Source organism: Octopus sinensis, linkage group LG7 (assembly GCF_006345805.1).
Source record: "Octopus sinensis linkage group LG7, ASM634580v1, whole genome shotgun sequence".
NCBI classification, from domain to species: domain Eukaryota; kingdom Metazoa; phylum Mollusca; class Cephalopoda; order Octopoda; family Octopodidae; genus Octopus; species Octopus sinensis.
Genome location: NC_043003.1, coordinates 80370895 through 80385003, shown reverse-complemented (window position 1 = coordinate 80385003; position 14109 = coordinate 80370895).

Below are 14109 nucleotides of genomic sequence, written 5' to 3'. Positions count from 1 at the left end.
CTATCAGTATTTGCAAAGGGAAGCCATCCTCCCCATCGTCGACCTGACGTGATACGTACGGACCTGGGCTTCTGGTATTTACCTGTCGACAGTGCACGACAATAACCGGTTCTCTTTAGTATAGGCACAATTTATCTTTTTTCAAATGTTACATTTTCCTTTTTTTCATATATGTATTAAATTTCACAAACAGATCATACAAGTTCAATTCTCAGTTCATTTGCAGTTCCATTCATTTTTTTTTTAAAACAATTAGTTGTGTTTCACTCGTAATTAACTTACCGTCTACGTTTTTTTCCACATTTATTATTGTTACATTTCTTTTTCCTCTCGTTCTTTTTCTTTCCTTGTGTTTCTCTTCTCCGTTTGTGTATCTGAAATTTCTCCCGACTGCAAATACTTCTCTTCCATCTGTTGTTTTTCTTTGAGCTTAAACAACTGCCATATTTCTTCTTCGCTTTGCAGGTTCATCGCTCTCCATATATCTTCTATATATATTCTTTCAGTGTTAACGTCCTGGTATGTTACAATCTCTGCCATTCCACTACTTTTTTCCGTTTCTTCCAAAGTTGGTGACTTTTTCAAATACGTCTCTTCCATCTGTTCTTTATCTTTTAGCTTACACAACTCTAAATTTTCTCGCTCTGATTCGTCTTCGTTTTGCAATTCCATCGCTCTCTCTATCCCTTCCATAGTTGGCTCATCGGTGTTACCGTTCTGACGAGTTATATTCTCTGCCGCTGCTTTACTCTTTTTTGCTTCTTCCAAAGCTGGTGACTTTTTACGTTTTCTCTTCCTTCACTTCACCATATTCGTTCTATTATTGTTCTCCATCTTCCCTTCATCGGCTGTTTTTTCTTCCACTGTTGTTTCCAACCTTTTCTCTACTTCTGTATTCGGGCATTTCCTTCGCATATGCCCCCTTATGCCACACAAGTAGCATTTTGCGGGTCTTCCCTGTAGCACAATATCCAACTTTTCACCGGTCGGTAATTCTACCGTTTCCGGTATTTCCTGATAGTATTCTTCGGTTATAGCGCAAACTGCTTCAATTTCATAAATCAAAAAATTCAAACATTGTGATTTAATCACTGTTAGAACGTTTAACTTTGTGTTTCCTTTCTTCAAGTTCTCTCCGAAGATTCCCACCATTACCCATTCGGGCTCTATTATGGGTGGGATTCTTCCAACTCTAATTTTCACCAACTTTTTTCCTGGTTTGTCGGGAATGAGAGTCCACCTATTTCCTTCTATTACTTGCTCATTCTTCTTTGCCGCCTCCACATTTTCAAATGTAATATGTATCATGCCGTATTGGCTTCCTCTATTTATGAAAACCACTCTATCCATACAGCACGATACCATTGTTTCTATTTGAAATTCAGGTGCTATTTCAATCCTCCTGGATTCGTTAGAGAATGTTCTGTATACTCTTGTTAAATCTCTTAACATTTTCTTTTTCTCCTCCGACATTACAAGCTTCACATTCGTTGCTTCTAGTTCCACTTTGCTTAAGTATCCCTTCATCTTTTCAGGGTCCCAATTCAACGACTCCAGTGTTAGCTTTCTTAATTTCTCTTTTTCCCGGTCTTCCGCTGTCACTTCTTTCACCGACAGGCGTCGGCTTCGCACGAACTTTCGAGCAGTTTCTCAGAAAAAACAACAAAGATCTAGGGTAGCTAGCCTCGCTCGCTGAGCGACAATCACCGATCTTCGAATCGCAGGGTCCCAATGCAAATACATATATCCTTTTTCCAGTGACGAAAAGTCACTGATCTCGAAAAAGTGTAAACAAGCAATAATAAATAATAAATAAATGGATCAGTTCATTGAGAAGATAGTACATGGATACTTGGCAGGAAAAACATGAACCATAGAAGTGAAAAGTTTATAATATTCCTCTTTGAAGGCAATTTCCATGTAATTCGTGAACAAGAAATTCCCATGAAGTACTTACATCATAAGAAGCAGAATAAGTTGACAGACTAGATATGTAGGCTATGCACGTCCAAGACTGAAGACATTCACCACAATATCGTCAAATGTGAGAAAACTTTTTACAGATATTGTCTTCCCATGTGGCATGATACAGTCTGGAAGTGGATAACAGAGAAGAAAACACCTACAGACGAAGTTCACTATATTGAGATTAATGGATCAAAAGAATATTGATGGACATTAAAAATTTTAAAAAGCCACCATTTTAAAACACAACTGATGAGATATTGTTGCACAGGACCACAACAAAATTATATGCTTTGTTCCGGAAAGCAGCTGCTTTCAGGACACTAATGGAAAGAGGACATCTATGGACCATTAATAAGGTGTTTGAAAATTCAGTACCCAAAACAAATATTCATCATCATCATCATCATCATCATCATCATCGTCGTCATCATCGTCGTCGTCGTCGTCGTCGTCGTTGTCGTCGTCATCATCATCATCATCATCATCATCATCATCATTATTATTATTATTATTATTATTATTATTATATTATTATTATTATTATTGAAGCAACAGGATAGACCCCATCCGGTCTAGCGCAAAATATGGCTGAACATGGGTTTTTGGAAGATAACGCAAGTTTTTAATTCATACACCTGATATGACTACGATATATGCGAGTATAAAAACATGGAAGACATTCTTAAGTTTTAAAGAATGACGGTTAAAACAAGAAGCTTTCCTTCACAAACTAAATAGGAGACAGGTTAAAATCGACACTAATTTTATAAAAGAGAAAATATAGAAATAGATATTAAAGTATAAACTGTTTTTTCATCCCTCTCACTTTCTGTATTCACTTCCATATTTGAATATGTAGAGTACTGGCTTTGAACAATGATAACAAAATACTTATATTATACTTGTAGAATACTCCGCCGAGGTCGACTTTGCTTTTCAGCCTTTCGGGGTCGATAGATTAAGTACTAGTTGTGTGCTGAGTTCGATTTAATCCACTGGCTCCCGCCCCCAAAATGTCAGGCTTTGTGCCTAGAGTAGAAAAGAATACTTATACAATATTTCACTCAAACTAAGCTATGCCACACTTAGCAGACAAGTGTATATATATATATATATATATATAGATATACTATATATATATATATATATATATATATATATATAATACACATATATACGTACATAAATATATATATATATATATATACATACATACATATATATATATATATATATATATATTATATATATTATTATATATATATATATATATATACATATATATATATATATATAATACATATATATATATAATACAATATATATATATATATATATATATATACATACATATATATATATATATATATATATATATATATATATATATATATATATGTGTGTGTGTGTGTGTGTGTAGAAAAATAGCCAAAACTTTTTGACTGCTATTTCTAAATTCGGTATGTGGTGAGGCAAATCGTTGCTGAACCCTTAATTAATTAATATATATATATGTATGCATGTATGTTGTATGTATGTATGTTGTATGCATGCATGTATTATATGTATGTATACAGCACACACATTCATACACAAAGGGTCTTTCAAGTGTTACCAACCACAAATTCTGTTCAAAGTCTACGGATTATTCAAAGACTACGGATTAACCCAGTGGCCACGCAAAGGGACTTAACCGAGAACCGTGTTGTTGAAACACGATCTTACTCGCTATATAGTGATTCCTAACGTGTTGGAGGCATTCATATCGGACTTTATTAAAATCTGCGCATTGGTTATCACGTAGACTCTTGAAATTATACTTCTTTCACTCTTCTCTTCTCATCCACGTCATCTCTCGCCTTTCTCATATCATATCTTGCTTATCTACATAATCTCGTCTTGTCTCTATATCTTCTAACACACTCAACTCTTGCATAATCTCTTTGTTCTCTGTGTATGAATTCTTCACTCGTCAAACTATCTCTCTCATCCGCTTTGCTCTTGTCATTTATATCACTCGCTAGTTCACCCGCAAGTTTCTTATTGTTATCAATACCTTCATTCACATTTACCCTTCACATTGTTCTCTCTCTTTCTCTCTCTCTCTCTATCTATCTATCTCTATCTATCTATATATATATATGTCTCACTCTCTCTTTCTTTCTTGCATTCTCTCTCTCTCTGTCTCTGTATCCTTCTCTTTCTCTTTGTTTCTCTCTCTCTCTCTCCCTTTCTTGTCATCAACTGCACTTTCCCTCTCCTTACATTTGTTTACCCTATCGACTTCTACTTTTCTTTCTTGGATTTTTATCAATTTTACTCCCTTTATCATAATCAAGTCGATGCCTCTCTCTTTTCTCCTTTTACTTTTCTCTTTCAATCTCTCTCTCTCTCTCTCTTTCTCGGTGTTTTCTCACTAACTTATTTCTTTTCGCTCTACTTTCTTTTCTCAAGCCTTTCATGTATATGTTATATATATTATATATATATATATATAACACATACAACACACGCGCGCACACACACACATATATATACATACAACAACATACATACATAAATACATACATACATACATACATACATACATACATACATATATACATGTATACATACATAGACATAAGAGGTCAGAGAATGAAGAATGAAGAGAGACAGTAAATGTGAGAAAGTCAAACATCATCTTTTCAACTATCATGATTATCATATATATATATATATATACATATATATACATATATATATATATATATATTAATTAATAAGGGTGAGAGAATTAGATACTAATTTAATAGCATATCTATTCAACACCTAGTGGCCCAGTGCTCCGAGAAACCTGGATTATTATAATATTTTGTAATATATTATAATATTTTATACAAAAATAAATATAAGAGTGTGGTCACTATGGCTCACTCTAGCACTAGTTAATCCAAAAGGTTTCAACCACAAAAATATATGTTTCCCATGAAAGTCAGTACGATTGTTAGCTCACACGAACAGGGCAAATAAAAGATAACAAAAATACAGATTATTTTGGGACAATTGTTTCGCTATATATATATATATATATATGTGTGTGTGTTGTGTGGGGGGGTGCGTGTGTGTGTGTGTGTGTGTGTGTATAAGAGAGAGAGACAGAGAGAAAGAGAGTTTTTTATAAGTGGGTGAACAGATGAAAACATTATATAACGAGGAGAAAATATATGAAAACACTAGACAAATTCTACGTAAATTAACTAGTTGGATAAAGGTGATATATATGCCATTTCTACAACAACCTGGTTACTGAAACCTATACCACTATTAACGTAATTATAGTTCTGCATGATGACATCATCTTTAGATTTTTCAGCAGTTCTAAGATTAAAGGTTATAAGTAATGATGGTGAAACTTTAGACCTCTAAGATATGAGATTGTAGAATCGCCACTTGAAAGATTTGTCTTCTTTATGTTATGCATCTACAAAAGTTTGATAGAGTAGTAGACTGATTCAGGTTTTCAGAATTCAGCTCTTCAAGCTAAAGACATAACAATTATATATTTCAGCTGCTTACAATAGTAACTTATGCTACTGATGGTATTTAGAAGTAGGTGGACCTTGTCATTTGTGAGTTAAATAAAATCGGTTGTCTTCGAGAAGCAGGCAAGTTTTCGGCAAATATAAGTCAGAAGGTGAATTTTATAAATATCACGTGAGCAAACGTTAAATAGAAAGTAAGTTTAAATGTTGTTGCATTGCTCTAGAATGCTACATAACATACCAAACTAGGCTTATATATACATATATATATATATATAATATATATATATATATATATGTACATACATATATACATATATATATATATATATTCACATGCATATATACATATATATATATATATACACATATGTATATATATATATATTTATATATATGTATATATATATGTATTTATGTACATACATATATACAATTTGTGTATATATGTATACACATGCTTCGAAGAAATGCATGTTGCCAGAAATTTCGATTCTTGTCAAATAGAAAGAAGTATTCCAAATCCGTGTAAGAGAATCCACGTAATTGTTTGGGATTGGTTAGTATATATTAGCATTGATTTGTATAAGTACAATAATCAAAATTATTAACTGAGGAAAGTTTGGTGTAAGTGATGAATTACCTCTTGTCAATTACGTAATGATATGAAATATACGTATTAAATGCTTTCAAACTATCATCATTTGGTTTGACTAAATAAATCAATGGAGTTGAACGAAGATGTTAATAAAATTCTTTTACACTTGACATGTTTTGAAGACAACATGATTATATTCCAAAGGAATAAACGGTGTAAAATGCAATCTTCTCACCAGGAAAGAAACAGAGCCTCTCTCAACAACAAGGCATTATAACAATTACGATGATTGCCTACATAATAAACAGAACGTTATTAAGTATTTAAAAAGAAAAACGATAGGTGATTTGACGCCATGGCAGATAGTAGGAAGAGAAGGGTTAAAGGAATAATAAGTAGAGAACAAATAGAGAGGGATACGTTGATTAAAAAAATGTTCAAAGGCTTAGAAATCGACTTCTGTATTGAAGTAAAGTGCAAGTTAAACTAACTGTTCAAACGATAAAGACTGGCGAAATCACTTATATGAGTAAACTGCATGTTTCTGCCAGTGCTTACATTTGTACGATCGCTCTACAAGGGGATTCTTAGAGAAGAGAATATGGAAGAGTTCAGAGTTGCAAATGTTACAAAATCTCTTGCCCTTATCGAAAGGGAAGGATACGGACAGTATGAACCAATCTAACTTAAAATCTTTATTGCTGTCTTTAAGATGCCAAACCAATTTAGCCCTGTACTATGGCGTTTTTGCTATCCCTAAATGATGAATAATGATTTGAAATTCTCTTGGATACCTGGGAAGTAGACGCGCCTATGTAGGAGTAGACATCGGAAATTTTACACTGGTATATAGAATTCTTGATCTTAGAATTATTAGACAAAAATTTAATTCTGTTGGGGTTGTCCTCAAAGATCGAAACCAAGATTTTATTGTTGCGATCGGTAGTAGTTCCACACTAGCGTTCTATAGAGAGTTAGTGGAGGAAAAATGCGACGACGTTCTCGGGGAAACTTTAGGCGTTGATGATAACAAACTGAGCAGTCTGTTTGGAAGGACTTTCGGGCCTGGGCCAATGGATGATTTCCAAAGGTCCCTCGCCTGGCAGTGCTACCGAGGAGCTCTGTCTGTTCGAGATGAACTCTACCGGCACGGAAGTGCCGTCAGCCGGGCCTACACGAGGTGTTGCCAGGACTACGAAACCGTTCTGCACGCACTCATCCAGTGCCCGAGTATTGCTGAACTATGGGTTTATATGGAACAGCTACTGTCACGTATAGGACGGATCCGGCTATCAGCTGAATCCATAGTGAAGATTGCCCCGCCGACCTCCTTTAACAAAGAAGGCAAGACCGTTTTCCTCTGGCTAGTGGCTGTGGCGGAAGAGGTTGTATGGTGGACCCGTTTGAAAGGGCTAAAGTCAGACACGTTCCTCTTTGTTCAAGGCCTCATCAACTTTTTTAAGTTTCACTTGAAAAGGAAGATGAGGTTAGAGAGGAGAGTGCTGTCTGATAGCAAGATTTCTGAAAGGTGGGTGAATTGTGCAAGAATGGCCAGTATAAATGGAATAATTCTGAGGTTTCGCCTGTAATTGAAAAAGGTATTATGAAAGGAGAAAGGGGCTCTCTACCCCGCTTTTGACCAGGCTCCCGTGGCTTTTATGGGTTTTTCCACGTGAGACCTTTTCTTTTTTCGAAGCGACTCCTCTATTGGGAGTTTTTCGTTGTTCAAATTTTTGATTGTTAAATTGCTTTTTACACGGTTGTTTTTTACACGGTTGTTTTTTTGTAACCTTTCGCCCTGTTCTGTCCCTTTATGTTTTCCAATCATATTTGTCAGCCCTTGTGGCCAATAAAAAGAATTTATTATTATTATTATTATTATTATTATTATTATTATTATTATTATTAATACTATTATTATCAGATAGATCTAACTTTTGGTTGCTGAACGTAGTGGGCAAACGTCTCTTGTCTACAGGGATGATAAATATAAAGAGCAGCTGTTTACATGGCTTATACATAGAATATTTGCTAAAAATCGATAAATATTTTCTGTACTACAAGAAAGTATTGAGACAAAACACATAAGTTATCATGAAGTTATAAATTTTTGTACGTAACGCAAAAATTAGGTGTCTAATTTATTATTTCTAGTGAGAGAACATTACAATAACACAGAGAGATATTAGAATAACACAGAAAATATTAATCAAACAAACTGATAAATTTTGGGGAGTATCTTTTCACCAACCTATCCAAATATTTTATGCTTCACACTTAAAGTATATTAATTATCTTTTCTACTATTGGCGCAAGTCTATAGTAGATTTAGTCGAATTCAACGACCCCAGTGGTATCTATTTCCTCGACAGCAAAAGGATAAAAGGAAAAATTAAACCTCAGATTAATTTGAACTCAGAAAGAAATATCGGATGAAATGCAGCGATGCATTTTCTCAGACTCACTAACGATTCTGACACTTCGCCATCTACAATCATACGGAGAAATTTAAGCTGCGCTCTATATAATGTCATACGGCGTTAGTGCAAAGTATGAGAAGTCTATCGCTATTTCGTCCTGTGTCCTATACTCTAAGTTCAAATCCCGCCGGTGTCGGCTTAATTTTAATATTCTCGGAAGCTCTATGTTTTTGTATTATAAAGCTGCAAGTCATTATTATTATTATTATTATTATTGAGTGAGAGAGCAGTGTATGCAATCAAAGTGACACTGGGGTAAAATATACGAAGCCCATGATACCCATCATAACTACCCGCCTGATACGTGTACACCAGGTACATGCATCACAACCATATGTGCGCGACATAGTGATCTCATATCAAGATAAACAGCGCATGACCTTGCAAGTGGGGCCCAGTTAGAATTTTCAAGTCGAGTGGCCCATCTCACTTAAATGGTCCCTGAATAAGGATTGTTTAAGGATCTTGAACGAAACACCCATGTTTCCAAACCTCCAATAATTCATTTAAACAGACGGCTATGATGCTCCCCCACTACTTCTGCTTGTGATTAGAGATGCACATATCGTCAGCCACTAACGAACATGCTCAACTGGTTAAGGTCAAATAACTGACAAGCAAATCTGTGATTTTGAGCAGAATATTTGCTGTAACCCTTCTTTTAGACCAAGACAAAGCAATGTACATTATAACACTTCCAATCAGTTTATTATCATTATTATTATTATTATTATTATTATTATCATTATCATTATTATTATATTATTATTATTATTATTATTATCATTAGTAAAGAAATAGGTAGTAAAGAAATAGGTATTTCGTCTGTTGCTATGTTTTCAGTTCAAATTATGCCGAGGTCGACTTTGCCTTTCATTGTTAGGGGGGCGATAATATAAGTACCAATGAAACACTGGGGTCGATGTAATCGACTAGTCCTCCCCACAAAAAAACAGGCCTTTTGGCTATAGTAGGAATGATTATTATTATCAGTGTATGGAGGTGAGTTTGCAGAATCGTTAGCACGCCTAGCACAAAGTTTCACGGTATGTCATCCCACTTAACGTACTGATTTCAAATTCCACTGAGGTCAACTTTGCGTTTCATCCTCGAGGGGGCGGTAAATTATGCACTAGTGAAACACTTAAGTCAATCACATCGACTAGTTCCCTCCCGCCAAATTTCAGACCTTGTGTCCATAGCAAACAGCAGAAGTAGTAGTAGTAGTAGTAGTTGAAGAAGAAATGTGGTGGTAGTGGTGATGGTCTTGATAGTCGTAACTATAGAATACATTAGATTTATTGATAAATTATTTACATTATTTACGCATATTTGTTCTCATCTTGTTTGTTAATACAATGTTTCGGCTGATATACCCTCCAGCCTTCATTAGGTGTCTTGGGGAAATTTCGAACCTGGGTTCTCATTCATAAGGTATCTTTCGATGTTGTTGTTGTCATTATTATTATTATTATTATTATTCTATGTTTGACTTTTGCTTTATATCTGTACAAGTTGGCTCCAAGTCTCACCCAGAGACCTCAAGAAACAACAAGTTGGAAGTACACGTTGTTGTTACGCCTAGTGTGCCATATATTTGTTTTTTTTTTTTTGTGTTGTACTAGTGAATGTCTAATACATACATTTTTAAAAAAGTAAAAAAAGAAAAAAAATTATTATTATTATTATTATTCAGGTCAGTGTCTGGAATTGAACTCGGAATCTTAGGGTTAAGAGCGAGGGTTAACAACGAACAAGATGAGGATAAATATCCGTCAGCTGTAAATAATGTAAATAATATAAGTAAAGTACATAATTCCTCATCTATTAAATATAGAACCGTATTATTGATAAACACCGCTCATATTTTTATACACATCAACGAAGCGAATAGCTCACCAAACCAGGAACATAGAAGTGTTGGTGTAAGGTTGTGAAAGACATAATCCGTGGTGTTGTACTGATTCTATCAAATCTTAAGAGATGTGCCTAGCGAATATTTTTGACATATATCAAATATAATATTCTGCTCGACAGACACACACACACACACACACACACACAGAGAAACAAACATAAGCAAATATCTATTGAAAGACAGGAGCCACAAGAATCTACAACTAAAATTTTTATGAATGGATTGCTGCTCTTTTCTTTCAAAAATGTGTATATTTGTATCCGAGCACCAACATGAATGACAATTACGTTGATTAAAGTTTTAGAATAACATAGTTTGCACCTAGCTTTAAAAAAAATCTGTACCCACAATTAATGATTATTCTTGAGACAATCGACCATATGGCTAGCATCATTGCTTTTCCAAATATTCAAAGACTATCTAAAATTTGGCTCATTCTACGAACTTCTGTTTGAATTTGGAGGAAGTTTAACGAGAAGCAAAAACGCTATAAATCTTATAATGGTAATAATTCTTAAACGCACGTAATAAATTCTACATTCAACTTAAACACACACACAACTTTCGGAAAACACTCAATTAATAAATGCCAATTACATTGATTAAAGTTTTAGAATAATATAGTTTACACCTAGCTTAAAAAAACTGTACCCAGAATTGATTATTATTCTTAAGACAATCAACCATATGCCTAGCGTCATTGCTTTTCTAAATATTCAAGGACTATTTAAAATGTGGCTCCTTCTATGAAATTCTATTTGAATTTGGAGGAAGTTTAATGAGAAGCAAAAACGCTATAAATGTTATAATGGTGATAATTCTTAAAACGCACGTAATAAATTCTATATTCATCTTAAGCACACAACTTTCCGAAAACACACAATTAATAATCGATTTTCGAAATGAATAGTGCTTTTAATTATTCATCTTGATTAATATCAAGATTTGAAAGATAATTATAGCAATCTTTGAATACATATATGTATGTGTGTGTGTGGGTGGGTGGGTATGTATGTATTCATACATATATAGATATATGTATATATGTGCATATATATATATATATATATATATATATATATATATATATATATATATATATGCACAGACACACAGACACATACTTACACATATAGGTATATGTATGTATGAATATACTTGTATATACCTGTGTGTGTTTTATGTATGTATTTATAATCATTAAGTGACACGTACAGTTAGATTTTCATTACACTTAGATGAATTATCTTAGTTCGTATTACTGAATTTAATTATCGAGAAGAATTGTCAAATTTCGGTCACTATTGTATTTAGCCCATTCATGAATTAATATTTGAAATGTTTTATTTCTTTTAGTTTCATAAAACTGGTTACAACGTCTTCAAATTTTGAATTTAAATGTATTACATATTACATATGTTCTATTTGAATTTCGTAGCGAAACCATATATTTATGATATCAATTGTAAATATATATAATTGCGTTAAATTTATATTTATCTTGCTTATATTAGAGCACGACAGATTTGAGTAGAGTTTTAATTGAGTTATTTCATACGAAAATTTTATACTTAAAGAATTAAAGTAATTTTCGTCGGAATTTACTAATAGAATACAAACTATACAATTCAGATATTCGAAGATAAATATCATTCAAAAAATTTGAAGCTATTTAAAATAATGTCAATAACTTCTCATTGAAGGAAGGTGGTTGAATGGCTAAAGCGGCAAAATGGTCGATAAGTAACAAAAAAATAACACCTGTATAAAACGAGCAGCGGAAAATAACCTAAATAGGGCAATTAACTCCGCTTTTATCTAAGAAGCACTACAAATTTCTGCTAATCTTTTATTTTCGTTTTCCAACTAAGAGTCAAGTTTCTTAGAACTTTGTTGTGTCCAGCATTCATTAAATCAAATTTTAATCTTAATTATCGAAATTGATACCAGTAACCTTCTTGAGATATTTCCCTGAGCTCACCTCATAAATAATTTTTTAATAATTCACTAATAATCGTTTGTAATATGCTTTCTATTTTTACAAATATGTCAACATGTTACCAGGCTTCCTCAAACTAAGATATATTGATACGGACTTATAAGCCAAAACATGTCCTTAATTCTCCCTTGTGCAGAAATAGAAATCCAAAAATTTTTCCAAGACATAAATTAATATTGAGTGGTTAATTATTATTAATTTTTTACCAATAAATACAGGCACTATATATTCGTTCATCAATTCAGTTCTATTATTATTCTTATTTAAGTGTTTTTGAAATCTTTCCGCACATATCCTATATGGGCGAGAGAACGGACTAAACAGGACAAGGGCAGACACATAGGATGGAGAGCCACTGAATAAGCCAAAGGATGTGTGATGAAAGATTTCAGAGACGGGACACTAAAATAAGAATAATGATAGAGCTGAAATGATGTACAAGTATATAGTGCGAGTGTTTATTTGCCTAAAGGTCACAGTCCCAAAATATAACAATTTCTGTTTCAGCGCACGATTTCACATCAGAAATCTTGCAAAAGAAAACATTTTTGATTAGTTCTCTTTTTCTCAATAACCGCTAAATACTGACTCTAGGATTTTGCATATTCTTTTCTCTTACCACAGGGAAGATTTGGGGGGGTTTTGCATACTGTATCGATAAATTTAATTGTACCAAAAATATTATTCAATACACAAAATATAATTCTTAGTTATGTTCCTTTGTGAGTTCAAATCACTCCCCGTTTCACGCTTTAAATCAATTTGAGTACAGCCCTCTCTTATATTTCAGTAGGGAACGGTAAAATAAAATTTAAGAGGGTCACTCTCTAACGTAAATATGCTTCTGTATAATTCAGCTTAAACAAATCAGTAATGAGATCATACATCACCCAGGAAAAAAACATTATTATTATGAAATTTCAAAGTTTCCACAATACTTTCTCAGTGATGTGAATGCTTACTGATGGATAACTTCATTGCATTTGTCGTCTTACGGAATTTTGCTCTGGGGCGGAATAATCCAAGATAGACTGAATTGTTATTCTCTTGTTATATTTTCAGTATGATTGAATACGTTGTTTCACTTGAACCTCAAAAGGTCACACCGATGACAAAGCTCAAGTGGTACAAGCTGGATTCATATACACACGAACTAAGTTAGATTGACAGTGAATCATACTGCTTTAGCTCACCTAACAAAGAAGTACGTCACTTGGCTATTACACTTCATATACGTACATAGTACTTGTGTATTCATATATACATATATAAATTTATTTATATATATATTTATTTATATATATATATATATAAATATATATATATATATAATAATAATAATTGTAATAATAATAATAATAATAATAATAATAATAATAATAATAATAATAATAATATTAGGGAATAAATCCAAATTTTCAGGGAAAACTTAGATTTAGGATTAAATCCAATTTTATAGTATAAATATCTTATATTTATTATATTAAATTAGAGATAAAACCACTATTAGGCAAATCAGTGAAAAACATAAGCCAATACATAAAATTAATTAAAAATATAAAAGTTAAAAATTTAAAAATTATTAAAATAATTTAAACTTATAAATTTTAAATATATATATA